At 44.1% G+C, this 23769-nt stretch overlaps 5 non-coding genes across 5 annotated transcripts; all 5 read right to left on the bottom strand.

Annotated features, from left to right (window-relative positions):
- Positions 1-2757: 2757 nt before the first annotated feature.
- TRNAE-UUC (transfer RNA glutamic acid (anticodon UUC)) lies at positions 2758-2829 on the bottom strand. Its single transcript has one exon. It is a non-coding gene; the product is annotated as a tRNA-Glu (tRNA).
- Positions 2830-5717: 2888 nt separating this feature from the next.
- Positions 5718-5789, bottom strand: TRNAE-UUC (transfer RNA glutamic acid (anticodon UUC)). The gene has a single exon. It is a non-coding gene; the product is annotated as a tRNA-Glu (tRNA).
- A 2892-nt stretch (positions 5790-8681) lies between these two features.
- TRNAE-UUC (transfer RNA glutamic acid (anticodon UUC)) lies at positions 8682-8753 on the bottom strand. Its single transcript has one exon. It is a non-coding gene; the product is annotated as a tRNA-Glu (tRNA).
- Positions 8754-11642: 2889 nt separating this feature from the next.
- Positions 11643-11714, bottom strand: TRNAE-UUC (transfer RNA glutamic acid (anticodon UUC)). The gene has a single exon. It is a non-coding gene; the product is annotated as a tRNA-Glu (tRNA).
- Positions 11715-20522: 8808 nt separating this feature from the next.
- TRNAE-UUC (transfer RNA glutamic acid (anticodon UUC)) lies at positions 20523-20594 on the bottom strand. Its single transcript has one exon. It is a non-coding gene; the product is annotated as a tRNA-Glu (tRNA).
- Positions 20595-23769: the final 3175 nt, after the last annotated feature.

The following is a 23769-nucleotide window of genomic DNA, read 5'->3' as shown; positions in this document are numbered from 1 at the left end:
AAAAGAGAAGGAATGACCAGAAGTCATCATTTCTGCCACAACCTGTCAGGTCTCATTATTTACAACCTTAGAGCTTCTACACATACACAGAGCCCAGGACACGGAGGACAGCAGCAGTCCCTGCATTCACTATTACTAACCCCTCCCCTTGAGCCAGACAAAGCCAAGCCCCTCCCGTAGGACACTCCTCGGTTTCCTCACCAGACTGATGGCCCCACAGACCCCTCTCCAGTTATCTTCCAGCTACTTCCTTGACGACACTCCCCTGCACCTGTCACAGGCTCCAGGCTGCCCTCCTGGGGCTCGAGTTATACTCCTTCTCTATCTACTAACAGCACCGACTCCAGTCCTGACACTGGATTGGTTCACACAGAGAAGAAACAGCTCAGAAGTAGTCTGGGTTGTTCCCAGGTACCTGCATCTTCACAGAGTGACTGCCAGGGGGCAGCACAGCCAAAGCACTCACAGCCCACAAGCTACAAATCATCAATTGGATGTCAGCAGCCTTGTCAGAGGCACAGAGACTAGTAATTCCACAATATTTTGGGACAGCAGAGAAAGAAGCAAGTGCTGAGCTGAAGTGGTCACTGCTGTTTTGTCACAACACCAGACATATGTTCTTAAAAGCATGTAAGCACACATTCTTAGGAATTCTCGGTCGTCTTCTCCCTTTCTGACATTATACCAATTGTATACACCCGAATGGAGAAAAGTTAAAATATAAGGTACATGGAATATGCGCCAAAGGTAGGCAAATTAAACATTTTAAGTACAAATATTACCATATTTATTGATGTAAAATGTAAACAAGTTAGACTGAAAATATGTGTGTGTGTTTACAAAGGATGTCTAAAGTGTATGCTGTGAGGTCAGGTTGCAGTTCACTATTTGCACTTGTGCCTATTACAAGTGTGAGTACCCAGTTACACTAATGTCTGCTCTGACTTGTTATTCTGAGAGTCATGTGCTAAAGGGGGGCTTCCACCCTAGTTTGAGGGACCAGAGTACGAATGCCCCAGGGCACAGGAAGTACACAGTCCTCATTGATACAACTGTGGCCCAGTAACTTCTGACTGCCCTTTGACCCCACAGACTGGCACATATATGTCATCAGACTATAGCACCGTGGTACATATGCACACATGTGCATGTACACGTCAGCCAGTTTTTTATTCATTTATGTGCTAATACTGTTCAGCATCAGGATGTGATGTCGAAGGAGACTGGTGGAGAGCGCCGAAGTCTCTGGTATTTCAAGACAAAACTAGAGACCTTTTCACATTCATATACTGCTCCAGGCAGATCTTCCACTGCAAATGCAAGTTATATGAGTCCAGCTGAAAACTGTTTATTTTTGGGTACTTGCTTTAGTCAAAGGTTACCATTTGCAACTCACAAAAAAAAAGCAAAGGGCAATTTCATACATGAACACTTTGGTAAAGTCGTTCTTTCACACCGTACATTTCCGTAAGTTTCTCTCTCCTTGTAAGTTATCCGGTGTGAAGGCCAAGTGGAGTCAGGTCCACACTGTGCATCTTACAGTTGTGTAGCCAGAGTAGAGAGGTGTCCACACAGACACAGGACGTAGACAACACCTGTGTGTAGCATCAAGTGTCCCCAGCAACGCCTATAGAATAATGTATAGATGCCCCCAAACCGCAGAAACCACGAGGGGAATGAAAAGAGGAAGAGACGGGTTATGTCAGAGATACAAATGGTTTCCTGCTCAAGACCTGCAATAAATTAAAACAAAAGTATTATTACAAACATTCCAGGTCCTACCGATATTGGAACTCAGATTGCTGGATTCAGAGTCCAGAGTGCTAATCATTACACAATGGAACCAACGTCCACGATCCTCAACCCTAGGAGTCCTGAAGCAGTGTCAGTCGCCACCTACTGTCTATCGCTTGAATTCGTTCACACTGTAAATCAAACATGACAAATCCAACAGCACAACTAAAATGTGTATTTCACAAGTAATAACATAAAAACAGAAATATACTTTTGCTGATGCAGAAACAAAGAAAACGTCTCGTCTGATGCTTCGAAATCTCCATTTAGCATGGCCCCTTAACTAACCACCAAGAGTCTTTGCACGGCTGGGAACCTTTGTAAAAGAGTCAGTGGGTCACTGTGAATGCAGCAGATCTTCACCCCTGTATTTCTTACAAAGAAGCAGAGTTTTATTCCAGGTACAGGAGGCATCTCTGGTGTCTGATACTACCGGTAGTGTTCAGCCTACCCTCTCTGAGAGAGCAGCAGTGAGGGTACAAAGCACACTGGTTGCAAAATGTGGACACTGCAAACAACAGCTGCAATATCACAGATGATATAAAACACATAAAGTACTCAAGTCTTATACTAGATACAACACAGCAGGGGAATCATGTCATAAAACAAATGATGAACCCACAGTATGGACGGGGCAGGTAATAAAATGCGAATTTCCCATGGTGGGACCACAGTCAATTGCTGCCTTCTTCTCTGTGCCCCGGTCTCTTTATATAATCTGTACTTTTTGTTGTGCAATAATAGAAAAACAAGGAATAACCCTTCATAGTATTAATGTACAGGTCAAGGGCTGGGGAGAGAGGGCTGTAGATTTGGGGGTCGGTGTAAACCTCTGACGGCATTAGATGGAAGCAGAAGACAAAGCAAGTGACATTTATTAAGACTTTAGGTGCATTTAGGTTTATAGAAAAAAACTGAGAAAGATTAAAATGTCTGAGTAGTGGAAAAAAATAAAAAATGGATTTCCCATACCGGGAGTTGAACCCGGGCCGCCTGGGTGAAAACCAGGAATCCTAACCGCTAGACCATATGGGAACTGTGAACTTTTGATACAGCTTAGTGTATGTGAGGTGTCTCCCAAGGTCACACTGCATTCCGTACATTGAGAGTTATATTGTTCTTCTCAGTAGTACACAATCAATTGGGGTAACAGACACCTCACTTCTGACAAAAGAGAAGGAATGACCAGAAGTCATCATTTCTGCCACAACCTGTCAGGTCTCATTATTTACAAACTTAGAGCTTCTACACATACACAGAGCCCAGGACACGGAGGACAGCAGCAGTCCCTGCATTCACTATTACTAACCCCTCCCCTTGAGCCAGACAAAGCCACGCCCCTCCCGTAGGACACTCCTGGGTTTCCTCACCAGACTGATGGCCCCACAGACCCCTCTCCAGTTATCTTCCAGCTGCTTCCTTGATGACACTCCCCTGCACCTGTCACAGGCTCCAGGCTGCCCTCCTGGGGCTCGAGTTATACTCCTTCTCTATCTACTAACAGCACCGACTCCAGTCCTGACACTGGATTGGTTCACACAGAGAAGAACCAGCTCAGAAGTAGTCTGGGTTGTTCCCAGGTACCTGCATCTTCACAGAGTGACTGCCAGGGGGCAGCACAGCCAAAGCACTCACAGCCCACAAGGCTACAAATCATCAATTGGATGTCAGCAGCCTTGTCAGAGGCACAGAGACTAGTAATTCCACAATATTTTGGGACAGCAGAGGAAGAAGCAAGTGCTGAGCTGAAGTGGTCACTGCTGTTTTGTCACAACACCAGACATATGTTCTTGAAAGCATGTAAGCGCACATTCTTAGGCATTCTCGGTCGTCTTCTCCCTTTCTGACATTATACCAATTGTATACACCCGAGTGGAGAAAAGTTAAAATATAAGGTACTAGGAATATGCACCAAAGGTAGGCAAATTAAACATTTCAAGTACAAATATTACCATATTTATTGATGTAAAATGTAAACAAGTTAGACCGAAAATATGTGTGTGTGTTTACAAAGGATGTCTAAAGTGTATGCTGTGAGGTCAGGTTGCAGTTCACTACTTGCACTTGTGCCTTTCACAAGTGTGAGTACCCAGTTACACTAATGTCTGCTCTGACTTGTTATTCTGAGAGTCATGTGCTAAAGGTGGGCTTAAACCCTAGTTTGAGGGACCACAGTACGAATGCCCCAGGGCACAGGAAGTACACAGTCCTCATTGATACAACTGTGGCCCAGTAACTTCTGACTGCCCTTTGACCCCACAGACTGGCACATATATGTCATCAGACTATAGCACCGTGGTACATATGCACACATGTGCATGTACACGTCAGCCAGTTTTTTATTCATTTATGTACTAATACTGTTCAGCATCAGGATGTGATGTCGAAGGAGACTGTTAGAGAGCGCCGAAGTCTCTGGTATTTCAAGACAAAACTAGAGACCTTTTCACACTCATATACTGCTCCAGGCAGATCTTCCACTGCAAATGCACGTTATATGAGTCCAGCTGAAAACTGTTTATTTTTGGGTACTTGCTTTAGTCAAAGGTTACCATTTGCAACTCACAAAAAAAAAGCAAAGGGCAATTTCATACATTAACACTTTGGTAAAGTCGTTCTTTCACACCGTACATTTCCGTAAGTTTCTCTCTCCTTGTAAGTTATCCGGTGTGAAGGCCAAGTGGAGTCAGGTCCACACTGTGCATCTTACAGTTGTGTAGCCAGAGTAGAGAGGTGTCCACACAGACACAGGACGTAGACAACACCTGTGTGTAGCATCAAGTGTCCCCAGCAACGCCTATAGAATAATGTATAGATGCCCCCAAACCGCAGAAACCACGAGGGGAATGAAAAGAGGAAGAGACGGGTTATGTCAGAGATACAAATGGTTTCCTGCTCAAGAACTGCAATAAATTAAAACAAAAGTATTATTACAAACATTCCAGGTCCTACCGATATTGGAACTCAGATTGCTGGATTCAGAGTCCAGAGTGCTAATCATTACACGATGGAACCAACGTCCACGATCCTCAACCCTAGGAGTCCTGAAGCAGTGTCAGTCGCCACCTACTGTCTATCGCCTGAATTCGTTCACACTGCAAATCAAACATGACAAATCCAACAGCACAACTAAATTGTGTATTTCACAAGTAATACCATAAAAACAGAAATATACTTTTGCTGATGCAGAAACAAAGAAAACGTCTCGTCTGATGCTTCGAAATCTCCATTTAGCATGGCCCCTTAACTAACCACCAAGAGTCTTTGCACGGCTGGGAACCTTTGTAAAAGGGTCAGTGGGTCACTGTGAATGCAGCAGATCTTCACCCCTGTATTTCTTACAAAGAAGCAGAGTTTTATTCCAGGTACAGGAGGCATCTCTGGTGTCTGATACTACCGGTAGTGTTCAGCCTATCCTCTCTGAGAGAGCAGCAGTGAGGGTACAAAGCACACTGGTTGCAAAATGTGGACACTGCAAACAACAGCTGCAATATCACAGATGATATAAAACACATAAAGTACTCAAGTCTTATACTAGAAACAACACAGCAGGGGAATCATGTCATAAAACAAATGATGAACCCACAGTATGGACGGGGCAGGTAATAAAATGCGAATTTCCCATGGTGGCACCACAGTCAATTGCTGCCTTCTTCTCTGTGCCCCGGTCTCTTTATATAATCTGTACTTTTTGTTGTGCAATAAAAGAAAAACAAGGAATAACCCTTCATAGTATTAATGTACAGGTCAAGGGCTGGGGAGAGAGGGCTGTAGATTTGGGGGTCGGTGTAAACCTCTGACGGCATTAGATGGAAGCAGAAGACAAAGCAAGTGACATTTATTAAGACTTTAGGTGCATTTAGGTTTATAGAAAAAAACGGAGAAAGATTAAAATGTCTGAGTAGTGAAAAAAAAAAATGGATTTCTCATACCGGGAGTCGAACCCGGGCCGCCTGGGTGAAAACCAGGAATCCTAACCGCTAGACCATATGGGAACTGTGAACTTTTTGTACAGCTTAGTGTATGTGAGGTGTCTCCCAAGGTCACACTGCATTCCGTACAATGAGAGTTATATTGTTCTTCTCAGTAGTACACAATCAATTGGGGTAACAGACACCTCACTTCTGACAAAAGAGAAGGAATGACCAGAAGTCATCATTTCTGCCACAACCTGTCAGGTCTCATTATTTACAACCTTAGAGCTTCTACACATACGCAGAGCCCAGGACACGGAGGACTGCAGCAGTCCCTGCATTCACTATTACTAACCCCTCCCCTTGAGCCAGACAAAGCCACGCCCCTCCCGTAGGACGCTCCTGGGTTTCCTCACCAGACTGATGGCCCCACAGATCCCTCTCCAGTTATCTTCCAGCTGCTTCCTTGACGACACTCCCCTGCACCTGTCACAGGCTCCAGGCTGCCCTCCTGGGGCTCGAGTTATACTCCTTCTCTATCTACTAACAGCACCGACTCCAGTCCTGACACTTGATTGGTTCAGACAGAGAAGAAACAGCTCAGAAGTAGTCTGGGTTGTTCCCAGGTACCTGCATCTTCACAGAGTGACCTCCAGGGGGCAGCACAGCCAAAGCACTCACAGCCCACAAGGCTACAAATCATCAATTGGATGTCAGCAGCCTTGTCAGAGGCGCAGAGACTAGTAATTCCACAGTATTTTGGGACAGCAGAGGAAGAAGCAAGTGCTGAGCTGAAGTGGTCACTGCTGTTTTGTCACAACACCAGACATATGTTCTTAAAAGCATGTAAGCGCACATTCTTAGGCATTCTCGGTCGTCTTCTCCCTTTCTGACATTATACCAATTGTATACACCCGAATGGAGAAAAGTTAAAATATAAGGTACTAGGAATATGCGCCAAAGGTAGGCAAATTAAACATTTCAAGTACAAATATTACCATATTTATTGATGTAAAATGTAAACAAGTTAGACTGAAAATATGTGTGTGTGTTTACAAAGGATGTCTAAAGTGTATGCTGTGAGGTCAGGTTGCAGTTCACTACTTGCACTTGTGCCTTTCACAAGTGTGAGTACCCAGTTACACTAATGTCTGCTCTGACTTGTTATTCTGAGAGTCATGTGCTAAAGGGGGGCTTCCACCCTAGTTTGAGGGACCAGAGTACGAATGCCCCAGGGCACAGGAAGTACACAGTCCTCATTGATACAACTGTGGCCCAGTAACTTCTGACTGCCCTTTGACCCCACAGACTGGCACATATATGTCATCAGACTATAGCACCGTGGTACATATGCACACATGTGCATGTACACGTCAGCCAGTTTTTTATTCATTTATGTGCTATTACTGTTCAGCATCAGGATGTGATGTCGAAGGAGACTGGTGGAGAGCGCCGAAGTCTCTGGTATTTCAAGACAAAACTAGAGACCTTTTCACACTCATATACTGCTCCAGGCGGATCTTCCACTGCAAATGCAAGTTATATGAGTCCAGCTGAAAACTGTTTATTTTTGGGTACTTGCTTTAGTCAAAGGTTACCATTTGCAACTCACAAAAAAAAAGCAAAGGGCAATTTCATACATTAACACTTTGGTAAAGTCGTTCTTTCACACCGTACATTTCCGTAAGTTTCTCTCTCCTTGTAAGTTATCCGGTGTGAAGGCCAAGTGGAGTCAGGTCCACACTGTGCATCTTACAGTTGTGTAGCCAGAGTAGAGAGGTGTCCACACAGACACAGGACGTAGACAACACCTGTGTGTAGCATCAAGTGTCCCCAGCAACGCCTATAGAATAATGTATAGATGCCCCCAAACCGCAGAAACCACAAGGGGAATGAAAAGAGGAAGAGACGGGTTATGTCAGAGATACAAATGGTTTCCTGCTCAAGACCTGCAATAAATTAAAACAAAAGTATTATTACAAACATTCCAGGTCCTACCGATATTGGAACTCAGATTGCTGGATTCAGAGTCCAGAGTGCTAATCATTACACAATGGAACCAACGTCCACGATCCTCAACCCTAGGAGTCCTGAAGCAGTGTCAGTCACCACCTACTGTCTATCGCTTGAATTCGTTCACACTGTAAATGAAACATGACAAATCCAACAGCACAACTAAAATGTGTATTTCACAAGTAATAACATAAAAACAGAAATATACTTTTGCTGATGCAGAAACAAAGAAAACGTCTCGTCTGATGCTTCGAAATCTCCATTTAGCATGGCCCCTTAACTAACCACCAAGAGTCTTTGCACGGCTGGGAACCTTTGTAAAAGAGTCAGTGGGTCACTGTGAATGCAGCAGATCTTCACCCCTGTATTTCTTACAAAGAAGCAGAGTTTTATTCCAGGTACAGGAGGCATCTCTGGTGTCTGATACTACCGGTAGTGTTCAGCCTACCCTCTCTGAGAGAGCAGCAGTGAGGGTACAAAGCACACTGGTTGCAAAATGTGGACACTGCAAACAACAGCTGCAATATCACAGATGATATAAAACACATAAAGTACTCAAGTCTTATACTAGATACAACACAGCAGGGGAATCATGTCATAAAACAAATGATGAACCCACAGTATGGACGGGGCAGGTAATAAAATGCGAATTTCCCATGGTGGGACCACAGTCAATTGCTGCCTTCTTCTCTGTGCCCCGGTCTCTTTATATAATCTGTACTTTTTGTTGTGCAATAATAGAAAAACAAGGAATAACACTTCATAGTATTAATGTACAGGTCAAGGGCTGGGGAGAGAGGGCTGTAGATTTGGGGGTCGGTGTAAACCTCTGACGGCATTAGATGGAAGCAGAAGACAAAGCAAGTGACATTTATTAAGACTTTAGGTGCATTTAGGTTTATAGAAAAAAACTGAGAAAGATTAAAATGTCTGAGTAGTGAAAAAAAAAAAAAAATGGATTTCCCATACCGGGAGTTGAACCCGGGCCGCCTGGGTGAAAACCAGGAATCCTAACCGCTAGACCATATGGGAACTGTGAACTTTTGATACAGCTTAGTATATGTGAGGTTTCTCACAAGGTCACACCGCATTCCGTACAATGAGAGTTATATTGTTCTTCTCAGTAGTACACAATCAATTGGGGTAACAGACACCTCACTTCTGACAAAAGAGAAGGAATGACCAGAAGTCATCATTTCTGCCACAACCTGTCAGGTCTCATTATTTACAACCTTAGAGCTTCTACACATACACAGAGCCCAGGACACGGAGGACAGCAGCAGTCCCTGCATTCACTATTACTAACCCCTCCCCTTGAGCCAGACAAAGCCACGCCCCTCCCGTAGGACGCTCCTGGGTTTCCTCACCAGACTGATGGCCCCACAGATCCCTCTCCAGTTATCTTCCAGCTGCTTCCTTGACGACACTCCCCTGCACCTGTCACAGGCTCAAGGCTGCCCTCCTGGGGCTCGAGTTATACTCCTTCTCTATCTACTAACAGCACCGACTCCAGTCCTGACACTGGATTGGTTCACACAGAGAAGAAACAGCTCAGAAGTAGTCTGGGTTGTTCCCAGGTACCTGCATCTTCACAGAGTGACTGCCAGGGGGCAGCACAGCCAAAGCACTCACAGCCCACAAGGCTACAAATCATCAATTGGATGTCAGCAGCCTTGTCAGAGGCGCAGAGACTAGTAATTCCACAGTATTTTGGGACAGCAGAGGAAGAAGCAAGTGCTGAGCTGAAGTGGTCACTGCTGTTTTGTCACAACACCAGACATATGTTCTTAAAAGCATGTAAGCGCACATTCTTAGGCATTCTCGGTCGTCTTCTCCCTTTCTGACATTATACCAATTGTATACACCCGAATGGAGAAAAGTTAAAATATAAGGTACTAGGAATATGCGCCAAAGGTAGGCAAATTAAACATTTCAAGTACAAATATTACCATATTTATTGATGTAAAATGTAAACAAGTTAGACTGAAAATATGTGTGTGTGTTTACAAAGGATGTCTAAAGTGTATGCTGTGAGGTCAGGTTGCAGTTCACTGCTTGCACTTGTGCCTTTCACAAGTGTGACTACCCAGTTACACTAATGTCTGCTCTGACTTGTTATTCTGAGAGTCATGTGCTAAAGGGGGGCTTCCACCCTAGTTTGAGGGACCAGAGTACGAATGCCCCAGGGCACAGGAAGTACACAGTCCTCATTGATACAACTGTGGCCCAGTAACTTCTGACTGCCCTTTGACCCCACAGACTGGCACATATATGTCATCAGACTATAGCACCGTGGTACATATGCACACATGTGCATGTACACGTCAGCCAGTTTTTTATTCATTTATGTGCTATTACTGTTCAGCATCAGGAGGTGATGTCGAAGGAGACTGGTGGAGAGCGCCGAAGTCTCTGGTATTTCAAGACAAAACTAGAGACCTTTTCACACTCATATACTGCTCCAGGCAGATCTTCCACTGCAAATGCAAGTTATATGAGTCCAGCTGAAAACTGTTTATTTTTGGGTACTTGCTTTAGTCAAAGGTTACCATTTGCAACTCACAAAAAAAAAGCAAAGGGCAATTTCATACATTAACACTTTGGTAAAGTCGTTCTTTCACACCGTACATTTCCGTAAGTTTCTCTCTCCTTGTAAGTTATACGGTGTGAAGGCCAAGTGGAGTCATGTCCACACTGTGCATCTTACAGTTGTGTAGCCAGAGTAGAGAGGTGTCCACACAGACACAGGACGTAGACAACACCTGTGTGTAGCATCAAGTGTCCACAGCAACGCCCATAGAATAATGTATAGATGCCCCCAAACCGCAGAAACCACAAGGGGAATGAAAAGAGGAAGAGACGGGTTATGTCAGAGATACAAATGGTTTCCTGCTCAAGACCTGCAATAAATTAAAACAAAAGTATTATTACAAACATTCCAGGTCCTACCGATATTGGAACTCAGATTGCTGGATTCAGAGTCCAGAGTGCTAATCATTACACAATGGAACCAACGTCCACGATCCTCAACCCTAGGAGTCCTGAAGCAGTGTCAGTCACCACCTACTGTCTATTGCTTGAATTCGTTCACACTGTAAATCAAACATGACAAATCCAACAGCAGAACTAAAATGTGTATTTCACAAGTAATAACATAAAAACAGAAATATACTTTTGCTGATGCAGAAACAAAGAAAACGTCTCGTCTGATGCTTCGAAATCTCCTTTTAGCATGGCCCCTTAACTAACCACCAAGAGTCTTTGCACGGCTGGGAACCTTTGTAAAAGAGTCAGTGGGTCACTGTGAATGCAGCAGATCTTCACCCCTGTATTTCTTACAAAGAAGCAGAGTTTTATTCCAGGTACAGGAGGCATCTCTGGTGTCTGATACTACCGGTAGTGTTCAGCCTACCCTCTCTGAGAGAGCAGCAGTGAGGGTACAAAGCACACTGGTTGCAAAATGTGGACACTGCAAACAACAGCTGCAATATCACAGATGATATAAAACACATAAAGTACTCAAGTCTTATACTAGATCAAACACAGCAGGGAAATCATGTCATAAAATAAATGATGAACCCACAGTATGGAAGGGGCAGGTAATAAAATGCGAATTTCCCATGGTGGGACCACAGTCAATTGCTGCCTTCTTCTCTGTGCCCCGGTCTCTTTATATAATCTGTACTTTTTGTTGTGCAATAAAAGAAAAACAAGGAATAACCCTTCATAGTATTAATGTACAGGTCAAGGGCTGGGGAGAGAGGGCAGTAGATCTGGGGGTCGGTGTAAACCTCTGACAGCATTAGATGGAAGCAGAAGACAAAGCAAGTGACATTTATTAAGACTTTAGGTGCATTTAGGTTTATAGAAAAAAACTGAGAAAGATTAAAATGTCTCAGTAGTGAAAAAAAATAAATGGAGTTCCCATACCGGGAGTCGAACCCGGGCTGCATGGGTGAAAACCAGGAATCCTAACCGCTAGACCATATGGGAACTGTGAACTCATCATACAGCTCAGTGTATGTGAGGTGTCTCTTAGGTCACACTGCATTCCGTACACTGAGAGTTATATTGTTCTTCTCAGTAGTACACAATCAATTGGGGTAACAGACACTTCACTTCTGACAAAAGAGAAGGAATGACCAGAAGTCATTATTTCTGCCACAACCTGTCAGGTCTCATTATTTACAACCTTAGAGCTTCTACACATTCACAGAGCCCAGGACACGGAGGACAGCAGCAGTCCCTGCATTCACTATTACTAACCCCTCCCCTTGAGCCAGACAAAGCCACGCTCCTCCCGTAGGACACTCCTGGGTTTCCTCACCAGACTGATGGCCCCACAGACCCCTCTCCAGTTATCTTCCAGCTGCTTCCTTGACGACACTCCCCTGCACCTGTCACAGGCTCCAGGCTGCCCTCCTGGGGCTCGAGTTATACTCCTTCTCTATCTACTAACAGCACCGACTCCAGTCCTGACACTGGATTGGTTCACACAGAGAAGAAACAGCTCAGAAGTAGTCTGGGTTGTTCCCAGGTACCTGCATCTTCACAGAGTGACTGCCAGGGGGCAGCACAGCCAAACCACTCACAGCCCACAAGGCTACAAATCATCAATTGGATGTCAGCAGCCTTGTCAGAGGCGTAGAGACTACTAATTCCACAATATATCTTGGGACCGCAGAGGAAGAAGCAAGTGCTGAGCTGAAGTGGTCACTGCTGTTTTGTCACAACACCAGACATATGTTCTTAAAAGCATGTAAGCGCACATTCTTAGGCATTCTCGGTCGTCTTCTCCCTTTCTGACATTATACCAATTGTATACACCCGAATGGAGAAAAGTTAAAATATAAGGTACTAGGAATATGCGCCAAAGGTAGGCAAAATAAACATTTCAAGTACAAATATTACCATATTTATTGATGTAAAATGTAAACAAGTTAGACTGAAAATATGTGTGTGTGTTTACAACGGATGTCTAAAGTGTATGCTGTGAGGTCAGGTTGCAGTTCACTACTTGCACTTGTGCCTTTCACAAGTGTGAGTACCCAGTTACACTAATGTCTGCTCTGACTTGTTATTCTGAGAGTCATGTGCTAAAGGGGGGCTTCCACCCTAGTTTGAGGGACCAGAGTACGAATGCCCCAGGGCACAGGAAGTACACAGTCCTCATTGATACAACTGTGGCCCAGTAACTTCTGACTGCCCTTTGACCCCACAGACTGGCACATATATGTCATCAGACTATAGCACCGTGGTACATATGCACACATGTGCATGTACACGTCAGCCAGTTTTTTATTCATTTATGTGCTAATACTGTTCAGCATCAGGATGTGATGTCGAAGGAGACTGGTGGAGAGCGCCGAAGTCTCTGGTATTTCAAGACAAAACTAGAGACCTTTTCACACTCATATACTGCTCCAGGCAGATCTTCCACTGCAAATGCAAGTTATATGAGTCCAGCTGAAAACTGTTTATTTTTGGGTACTTGCTTTAGTCAAAGGTTACCATTTGCAACTCACAAAAAAAAAGCAAAGGGCAATTTCATACATTAACACTTTGGTAAAGTCGTTCTTTCACACCGTACATTTCCGTAAGTTTCTCTCTCCTTGTAAGTTATCCGGTGTGAAGGCCAAGTGGAGTCAGGTCCACAATGTGCATCTTACAGTTGTGTAGCCAGAGTAGAGAGGTGTCCACACAGACACAGGACGTAGACAACACCTGTGTGTAGCATCAAGTGTCCCCAGCAACGCCTATAGAATAATGTATAGATGCCCCCAAACCGCAGAAACCACGAGGGGAATAAAAAGAGGAAGAGACGGGTTATGTCAGAGATACAAATGGTTTCCTGCTCAAGACCTGCAATAAATTAAAACAAAAGTATTATTACAAACATTCCAGGTCCTACCGATATTGGAACTCAGATTGCTGGATTCAGAGTCCAGAGTGCTAATCATTACACGATGGAACCAACGTCCACGATCCTCAACCCTAGGAGTCCTGAAGCAGTGTCAGTCACCACCTACTGTCTATCGCTTGAATTCGTTCACACTGTAAATCAAACATGACAAATCCAACAGCACAACTAAAATGTGTATTTCACAAGTAATAACATAAAAATAGAAATATACTTTTGCTGATGCAGAAACAAAGAAAACGTCTCGTCTGATGCTTCGAAATCTCCATTTAGCATGGCCCCTTAACTAACCACCAAGAGTCTTTGCACGGCTGGGAACCTTTGTAAAAGAGTCAGTGGGTCACTGTGAATGCAGCAGATCTTCACCCCTGTACTTCTTACAAAGAAGCAGAGTTTTATTCCAGGTACAGGAGGCATATCTGGTGTCTGATACTACCGGTAGTGTTCAGCCTACCCTCTCTGAGAGAGCAGCAGTGAGGGTACAAAGCACACTGGTTGCAAAATGTGGACACTGCAAACAACAGCTGCAATATCACAGATGATATAAAACACATAAAGTACTCAAGTCTTATACTAGATACAACACAGCAGGGAAATCATGTCATAAAACAAATGATGAACCCACAGTATGGAAGGGGCAGGTAATAAAATGCAAATTTCCCATGGTGGGACAACAGTCAATTGCTGCCTTCTTCTCTGTGCCCCGGTCTCTTTATATAATCTGTACTTTTTGTTGTGCAATAAAAGAAAAACAAGGAATAACCCTTCATAGTATTAATGTACAGGTCAAGGGCTGGGGAGAGAAGGCAGTAGATCTGGGGGTCGGTGTAAACCTCTGACGGCATTAGATGGAAGCAGAAGACAAAGCAAGTGACATTTATTAAGACTTTAGGTGCATTTAGGTTTATAGAAAAAAACTGAGAAAGATTAAAATTGCTGAGTAGTGAAAAAAAATAAATGGAGTTCCCATATGGGAGTTGAACCCAGGCCGCCTGAGTGAACACCAGGAATCCTAACCGCTAGACCATATGGGAACTGTGAACTCATCATACAGCTCAGTGTATGTGAGGTGTCTCCTAGGTCACACTGCATTCCGTACACTGAGAGTTATATTCTTCTTCTCAGTAGTACACAATCAATTGGGGTAACAGACACTTCACTTCTGACGAAAGAGAAGGAATGACCAGAAGTCATCATTTCTGCCACAACCTGTCAGGTCTCATTATTTACAACCTTAGAGCTTCTACACATACACAGAGCCCAGGACACGGAGGACAGCAGCAGTCCCTGCATTCACTATTACTAACCCCTCCCCTTGAGCCAGACAAGCCACGCCCCATCCGTAGGACACTCCTGGGTTTCCTCACCAGACTGATGGCCCCACAGACCCCTCTCCAGTTATCTTCCAGCTGCTTCCTTGACAACACTCCCCTGCACCTGTCACAGGCTCCAGGCTGCCCTCCTGGGGCTCGAGTTATACTCCTTCTCTATCTACTAACAGCACCGACTCCAGTCCTGACACTGGATTGGTTCACACAGAGAAGAAACAGCTCAGAAGTAGTCTGGGTTGTTCCCAGGTACCTGCATCTTCACAGAGTGACTGCCAGGGGGCAGCACAGCCAAAGCACTCACAGCCCACAAGGCTACAAATCATCAATTGGATGTCAGCAGCCTTGTCAGAGGCGCAGAGACTAGTAATTCCACAATATTTTGGGACAGCAGAGGAAGAAGCAAGTGCTGAGCTGAAGTGGTCACTGCTGTTTTGTCACAACACCAGACATATGTTCTTAAAAGCATGTAAGCGCACATTCTTAGGCATTCTCGGTCGTCTTCTCCCTTTCTGACATTATACCAATTGTATACACCCGAATGGGGAAAAGTTAAAATATAAGGTACTAGGAATATGCGCCAAAGGTAGGCAAATTAAACATTTCAAGTACAAATATTACCATATTTATTGATGTAAAATGTAAACAAGTTAGACTGAAAATATGTGTGTGTGTTTGCAAAGGATGTCTAAAGTGTATGCTGTGAGGTCAGGTTGCAGTTCACTACTTGCACTTGTGCCTTTCACAAGTGTGAGTACCCAGTTACACTAATGTCTGCTCTGACTTGTTATTCTGAGAGTCATGTGCTAAAGGGGGGCTTCCAGCCTAGTTTGAGGGACCAGAGTACGAATGCCCCAGGGCACAGGAAGTACATAGTCCTCATTGATACAACTGTGGCCCAGTAGCTTCTGACTGCCCTTTGACCCCACAGACTGGCACATATATGTCATCAGACTATAGCACCGTGGTACATATGCACACATGTGCATGTACACGTCAGCCAGTTTTTTATTCATTTATGTGCTAAAACTGTTCAGCATCAGGATGTGATGTCGAAGGAGACTGGTGGAGAGAGCCGAAGTCTCTGGTATTTCAAGACAAAACTAGAGACCTTTTCACACTCATATACTGCTCCAGGCAGATCTTCCACTGCAAATGCAAGTTATATGAGTCCAGCTGAAAACTGTTTATTTTTGGGTACTTGCTTTAGTCAAAGGTTACCATTTGCAACTCACAAAAAAAAAGCAAAGGGCAATTTCATACATTAACACTTTGGTAAAGTCGTTCTTTCACACCGTACATTTCCGTAAGTTTCTCTCTCCTTGTAAGTTATCCGGTGTGAAGGCCAAGTGGAGTCAGGTCCACACTGTGCATCTTACAGTTGTGTAGCCAGAGTAGAGAGGTGTCCACACAGACACAGGACGTAGACAACACCTGTGTGTAGCATCAAGTGTCCCCAGCAACGCCTATAGAATAATGTATAGATGCCCCCAAACCGCAGAAACCACGAGGGGAATAAAAAGAGGAAGAGACGGGTTATGTCAGAGATACAAATGGTTTCCTGCTCAAGACCTGCAATAAATTAAAACAAAAGTATTATTACAAACATTCCAGGTCCTACCGATATTGGAACTCAGATTGCTGGATTCAGAGTCCAGAGTGCTAATCATTACACGATGGAACCAACGTCCACGATCCTCAACCCTAGGAGTCCTGAAGCAGTGTCAGTCACCACCTACTGTCTATCGCTTGAATTCGTTCACACTGTAAATCAAACATGACAAATCCAACAGCACAACTAAAATGTGTATTTCACAAGTAATAACATAAAAACAGAAATATACTTTTGCTGATGCAGAAACAAAGAAAACGTCTCGTCTGATGCTTCGAAATCTCCATTTAGCATGGCCTCTTAACTAACCACCAAGAGTCTTTGCACGGCTGGGAACCTTTGTAAAAGAGTCAGTGGGTCACTGTGAATGCAGCAGATCTTCACCCCTGTATTTCTTACAAAGAAGCAGAGTTTTATTCCAGGTACAGGAGGCATCTCTGGTGTCTGATACTACCGGTAGTGTTCAGCCTACCCTCTCTGAGAGAGCAGCAGTGAGGGTACAAAGCACACGGGTTGCAAAATGTGGACACTGCAAACAACAGCTGCAATATCACAGATGATATAAAACACATAAAGTACTCAAGTCTTATACTAGATACAACACAGCAGTGAAATCATGTCATAAAACCAATGATGAACCCACAGTATGGTAGGGGCAGGTAATAAAATGCGAATTTCCCATGGTGGGACCACAGTCAATTGCTGCCTTCTTCTCTGTGCCCCGGTCTCATTATATAATCTGTACTTTTTGTTGTGCAATAAAAGAAAAACAAGGAATAACCCTTCATAGTATTAATGTACAGGTCAAGGGCTGGGGAGAGAGGGCAGTAGATCTGGGGGTCGGTGTAAACCTCTGACGGCATTAGATGGAAGCAGAAGACAAAGCAAGTGACATTTATTAAGACTTTAGGTGCATTTAGGTTTATGGAAAAAAACTGAGAAAGATTAAAATGTCTGAGTAGTGAAAAAAAAAAAATGGAGTTCCCATACCTGGAGCCGAACCCGGGCCGCCTGGTTGAAAACCAGGAATCCTAACCGCTAGACCATATGGGAACTGTGAATCCATCATACAGCTCAGTGTATGTGAGGTGTCTCCCAGGTCACACTGCATTCCGTACACTGAGAGTTATATTCTTCTTCTCAGTAGTACACAATCAATTGGGGTAACAGACACTTCACTTCTGACAAAAGAGAAGGAATGACCAGAAGTCATCATTTCTGCCACAACCTGTCAGGTCTCATTATTTACAACCTTAGAGCTTCTACACATACACAGAGCCCAGGACACGGAGGACAGCAGCAGTCCCTGCATTCACTATTACTAACCCCTCCCCTTGAGCCAGACAAAGCCACGCCCCTCCCGTAGGACACTCCTGGGTTTCCTCACCAGACTGATGGCCCCACAGGCCCCTCTCCAGTTATCTTCCAGCTGCTTCCTTGACGACACTCCCCTGCACCTGTCACAGGCTCCAGGCTGCCCTCCTGGGGCTCGAGTTATACTCCTTCTCTATCTACTAACAGCACCGACTCCAGTCCTGACACTGGATTGGTTCACACAGAGAAGAAACAGCTCAGAAGTAGTCTGGGTTGTTCCCAGGTACCTGCATCTTCACAGAGTGACTGCCAGGGGGCAGCACAGCCAAAGCACTCACAGCCCACAAGGCTACAAATCATCAATTGGATGTCAGCAGCCTTGTCAGAGGCACAGAGACTAGTAATTCCACAATATTTTGGGACAGCAGAGGAAGAAGCAAGTGCTTAGCTGAAGTGGTCACTGCTGTTTTGTCACAACACCAGACATATGTTCTTAAAAGCATGTGAGCGCACATTCTTAGGCATTCTCGGTCATCTTCTCCCTTTCTGACATTATACCAATTGTATACACCCGAATGGAGAAAAGTTAAAATATAAGGTACTAGGAATATGCGCCAAAGGTAGGCAAATTAAACATTTCAAGTACAAATATTACCATATTTATTGATGTAAAATGTAAACAAGTTAGACTGAAAATATGTGTGTGTGTTTACAAAGGATGTCTAAAGTGTATGCTGTGAGGTCAGGTTGCAGTTCACTACTTGGACTTGTGCCTTTCACAAGTGTGAGTACCCAGTTACACTAATGTCTGCTCTGACTTGTTATTCTGAGAGTCATGTGCTAAAGGGGGGCTTCCACCCTAGTTTGAGGGACCAGAGTACGAATGCCCCAGGGCACAGGAAGTACGCAGTCCTCATTGATACAACTGTGGCCCAGTAACTTCTGACTGCCCTTTGACCCCACAGACTGGCACATATATGTCATCAGACTATAGCAGCGTGGTACATATGCACACATGTGCATGTACACGTCAGCCAGTTTTTTATTCATTTATGTGCTAATACTGTTCAGCATCAGGATGTGATGTCGAAGGAGACTGGTGGAGAGCGCCGAAGTCTCTGGTATTTCAAGACAAAACTAGAGACCTTTTCACACTCATATACTGCTCCAGGCAGATCTTCCACTGCAAATGCAAGTTATATGAGTCCAGCTGAAAACTGTTTATTTTTGGGTACTTGCTTTAGTCAAAGGTTACCATTTGCAACTCACAAAAAAAAAGCAAAGGGCAATTTCATACATTAACACTTTGGTAAAGTTGTTCTTTCACACCGTACATTTCCGTAAGTTTCTCTCTCCTTGTGAGTTATCCGATGTGAAGGCCAAGTGGAGTCAGGTCCACACTGTGCATCTTACAGTTGTGTAGCCAGAGTAGAGAGGTGTCCACACAGACACAGGACGTAGACAACACCTGTGTGTAGCATCAAGTGTCCCCAGCAACGCCTATAGAATAATGTATAGATGCCCCCAAACCGCAGAAACCACGAGGGGAATGAAAAGAGGAAGAGACGGGTTATGTCAGAGATACAAATGGTTTCCTGCTCAAGACCTGCAATAAATTAAAACAAAAGTATTATTACAAACATTCCAGGTCCTACCGATATTGGAACTGAGATTGCGGGATTCAGAGTCCAGAGTGCTAATCATTACACGATGGAACCAACGTCCACGATCCTCAACCCTAGGAGTCCTGAAGCAGTGTCAGTCGCCACCTACTGTCTATCGCTTGAATTCGTTCACACTGTAAATCAAACATGACAAATCCAACAGCACAACTAAAATGTGTATTTCACAAGTAATAACATAAAAACAGAAATATACTTTTGCTGATGCAGAAACAAAGAAAACGTCTTGTCTGATGCTTCGAAATCTCCATTTAGCATGGCCTCTTAACTAACCACCAAGAGTCTTTGCACGGCTGGGAACCTTTGTAAAAGAGTCAGTGGGTCACTGTGAATGCAGCAGATCTTCACCCCTGTATTTCTTACAAAGAAGCAGAGTTTTATTCCAGGTACAGGAGGCATCTCTGGTGTCTGATACTACCAGTAGTGTTCAGCCTACCCTCTCTGAGAGAGCAGCAGTGAGGGTACAAAGCACACTGGTTGCAAAATGTGGACACTGCAAACAACAGCTGCAATATCACAGATGATATAAAACACATAAAGTACTCAAGTCTTATACTAGATACAACACAGCAGGGAAATCATGTCATAAAACAAATGATGAACCCACAGTATGGAAGGGGCAGGTAATAAAATGCGAATTTCCCATGGTGGGACCACAGTCAATTGCTGCCTTCTTCTCTGTGCCCCGGTCTCTTTATATAATCTGTACTTTTTGTTGTGCAATAAAAGAAAAACATGGAATAACCCTTCATAGTATTAATGTACAGGTCAAGGGCTGGGGAGAGAGGGCAGTAGATCTGGGGGTCGGAGTAAACCTCTGACGGCATTAGATGGAAGCAGAAGACAAAGCAAGTGACATTTATTAAGACTTTAGGTGCATTTAGGTTTATAGAAAAAATGTGAGAAAGATTAAAATGTCTGTGTAGTGAAAAAAAAAAAATGGAGTTCCCATACCGGGAGTCGAACCCGGGCCGCCTGGGTGAAAACCAGTAATCCTAACCGCTAGACCATATGGGAACTGTGAACTCATCAAACAGCTTAGTGAATGTGAGGTGTCTCCTAGGTCACACTGCATTCCGTACACTGAGAGTTATATTCTTCTTCTCAGTAGTACACAATCAATTGGGGTAACAGACACTTCACTTCTGACAAAAGAGAAGGAATGACCAGAAGTCATCATTTCTGCCACAACCTGTCAGGTCTCATTATTTACAACCTTAGAGCTTCTACACATACACAGAGCCCAGGACACGGAGGACAGCAGCAGTCCCTGCATTCACTATTACTAACCCCTCCCCTTGAGCCAGACAAAGCCACACCCCTCCCGTAGGACACTCCTGGGTTTCCTCACCAGACTGATGGCCCCACAGACCCCTCTCCAGTTATCTTCCAGCTGCTTCCTTGACGACACTCCCCTGCACCTGTCACAGGCTCCAGGCTGCCCTCCTGGGGCTCGAGTTATACTCCTTCTCTATCTACTAACAGCACCGACTCCAGTCCTGACACTGGATTGGTTCACACAGAGAAGAAACAGCTCAGAAGTAGTCTGGGTTGTTCCCAGGTACCTGCATCTTCACAGAGTGACTGCCAGGGGGCAGCACAGCCAAAGCACTCACAGCCCACAAGGCTACAAATCATCAATTGGATGTCAGCAGCCTTGTCAGAGGCGCAGAGACTAGTAATTACACAATATTTTGGGACAGCAGAGGAAGAAGCATGTGCTGAGCTGAACTGGTCACTGCTGTTTTGTCACAACACCAGACATATGTTCTTAAAACCATGTAAGCGCACATTCTTAGGCATTCTCGGTCGTCTTCTCCCTTTCTGACATTATACCAATTGTATACACCCGATTGGAGAAAAGTTAAAATATAAGGTACTAGGAATATGCGCCAAAGATAGGCAAATTAAACATTTCAAGTACAAATATTACCATATTTATTGATGTAAAATGTAAACAAGTTAGACTGAAAATATGTGTGTGTGTTTACAAAGGATGTCTAAAGTGTATGCTGTGAGGTCAGGTTGCAGTTCACTACTTGCACTTGTGCCTTTCACAAGTGTGAGTACCCAGTTACACTAATGTCTGCTCTGACTTGTTATTCTGAGAGTCATGTGCTAAAGGGGGGCTCCCACCCTAGTTTGAGGGACCAGAGTACGAATGCCCCAGGGCACAGGAAGTACGCAGTCCTCATTGATACAACTGTGGCCCAGTAACTTCTGACTGCCCTTTGACCCCACAGACTGGCACATATATGTCATCAGACTATAGCACCGTGGTACATATGCACACATGTGCATGTACACGTCAGCCAGTTTTTTATTCATTTATGTGCTAATACTGTTCAGCATCAGGATGTGATGTCGAAGGAGACTGGTGGAGAGCGCCGAAGTCTCTGGTATTTCAAGACAAAACTAGAGACCTTTTCACACTCATATACTGCTCCAGGCAGATCTTCCACTGCAAATGCAAGTTATATGAGTCCAGCTGAAAACTGTTTATTTTTGGGTACTTGCTTTAGTCAAAGGTTACCATTTGCAACTCACAAAAAAAAAGCAAAGGGCAATTTCATACATTAACACTTTGGTAAAGTCGTTCTTTCACACCGTACATTTCCGTAAGTTTCTCTCTCCTTGTAAGTTATCCGGTGTGAAGGCCAAGTGGAGTCAGGTCCACACTGTGCATCTTACAGTTGTGTAGCCAGAGTAGAGAGGTGTCCACACAGACACAGGACGTAGACAACACCTGTGTGTAGCATCACGTGCCCCCAGCAACGCCTATAGAATAATGTATAGATGCCCCCAAACCGCAGAAACCACGAGGATAATGAAAAGAGGAAGAGACGGGTTATGTCAGAGATACAAATGGTTTCCTGCTCAAGACCTGCAATAAATTAAAACAAAAGTATTATTACAAACATTCCAGGTCCTACCGATATTGGAACTCAGATTGCTGGATTCAGAGTCCAGAGTGCTAATCATTATATGATGGAACCAACGTCCACGATCCTCAAACCTAGGAGTCCTGAAGCAGTGTCAGTCGCCACCTACTGTCTATCGCTTGAATTCGTTCACACTGTAAATCAAACATGACAAATCCAACAGCACAACTAAAATGTGTATTTCACAAGTAATAACATAAAAACAGAAATATACTTTTGCTGATGCAGAAACAAAGAAAACGTCTTGTCTGATGCTTCGAAATCTCCATTTAGCATGGCCCCTTAACTAACCACTAAAAGTCTTTGCACGGCTGGGAACCTTTGTAAAAGAGTCAGTGGGTCACTGTGAATGCAGCAGATCTTCACCCCTGTATTTCTTACAAAGAAGCAGAGTTTTATTCCAGGTACAGGAGGCATCTCTGGTGTCTGATACTACCGGTAGTGTTCAGCCTACCCTCTCTGAGAGAGCAACAGTGAGGGTACAAAGCACACTGGTTGCAAAATGTGGACACTGCAAACAACAGCTGCAATATCACAGATGATATAAAACACATAAAGCACTCAAGTCTTATACTAGATACATCACAGCAGGGAAATCATGTCATAAAACAAATGATGAACCCACAGTATGGACGGGGCAGGTAATAAAATGCGAATTTCCCATGGTGGGACCACAGTCGATTGCTGCCTTCTTCTCTGTGCCCCGGTCTCTTTATATCATCTGTACTTTTTGTTGTGCAATAAAAGAAAAACAAGGAATAACCCTTCATAGTATTAATGTACAGGTCAAGGGCTGGGGAGAGAGGGCAGTAGATTTGGGGGTCGGTGTAAACCTCTGACGGCATTAGATGGAAGCAGAAGACAAAGCAAGTGACATTTATTAAGCCTTTAGGTGCATTTAGGTTTATAGAAAAAAACTGAGAAAGATTAAAATGTCTGAGAACTGAAAAAAAATAAATGGAGTTCCCATATCGGGAATCGAACCCGGGCGCCTGGGTGAAAATCAGGAACCCTAACCGCTAGACCATATGGGAACTGTGAACTCATCATACATCTCAGTGTATGTGAGGTTTCTCCTAGGTCACAGTGCATTCCTTACAGTGAGAGTTATATTCTTCTTCTCAGTAGTACACAATCAATTGGGGTAACAGACACTTCACTTCTGACAAAAGAGAAGGAATGACCAGAAGTCATCATTTCTGCCACAACCTGTCAGGTCTCATTGTTTACAACCTTAGAGCTTCTACACA

The sequence above is a fragment of the Pleurodeles waltl genome, unplaced genomic scaffold (assembly GCF_031143425.1).
Source record: "Pleurodeles waltl isolate 20211129_DDA unplaced genomic scaffold, aPleWal1.hap1.20221129 scaffold_39, whole genome shotgun sequence".
In the NCBI taxonomy this organism is placed as follows: domain Eukaryota; kingdom Metazoa; phylum Chordata; class Amphibia; order Caudata; family Salamandridae; genus Pleurodeles; species Pleurodeles waltl.
Note: the sequence above shows the minus strand (reverse complement) of the source record. Positions and strands in the feature narration are given on the sequence as shown.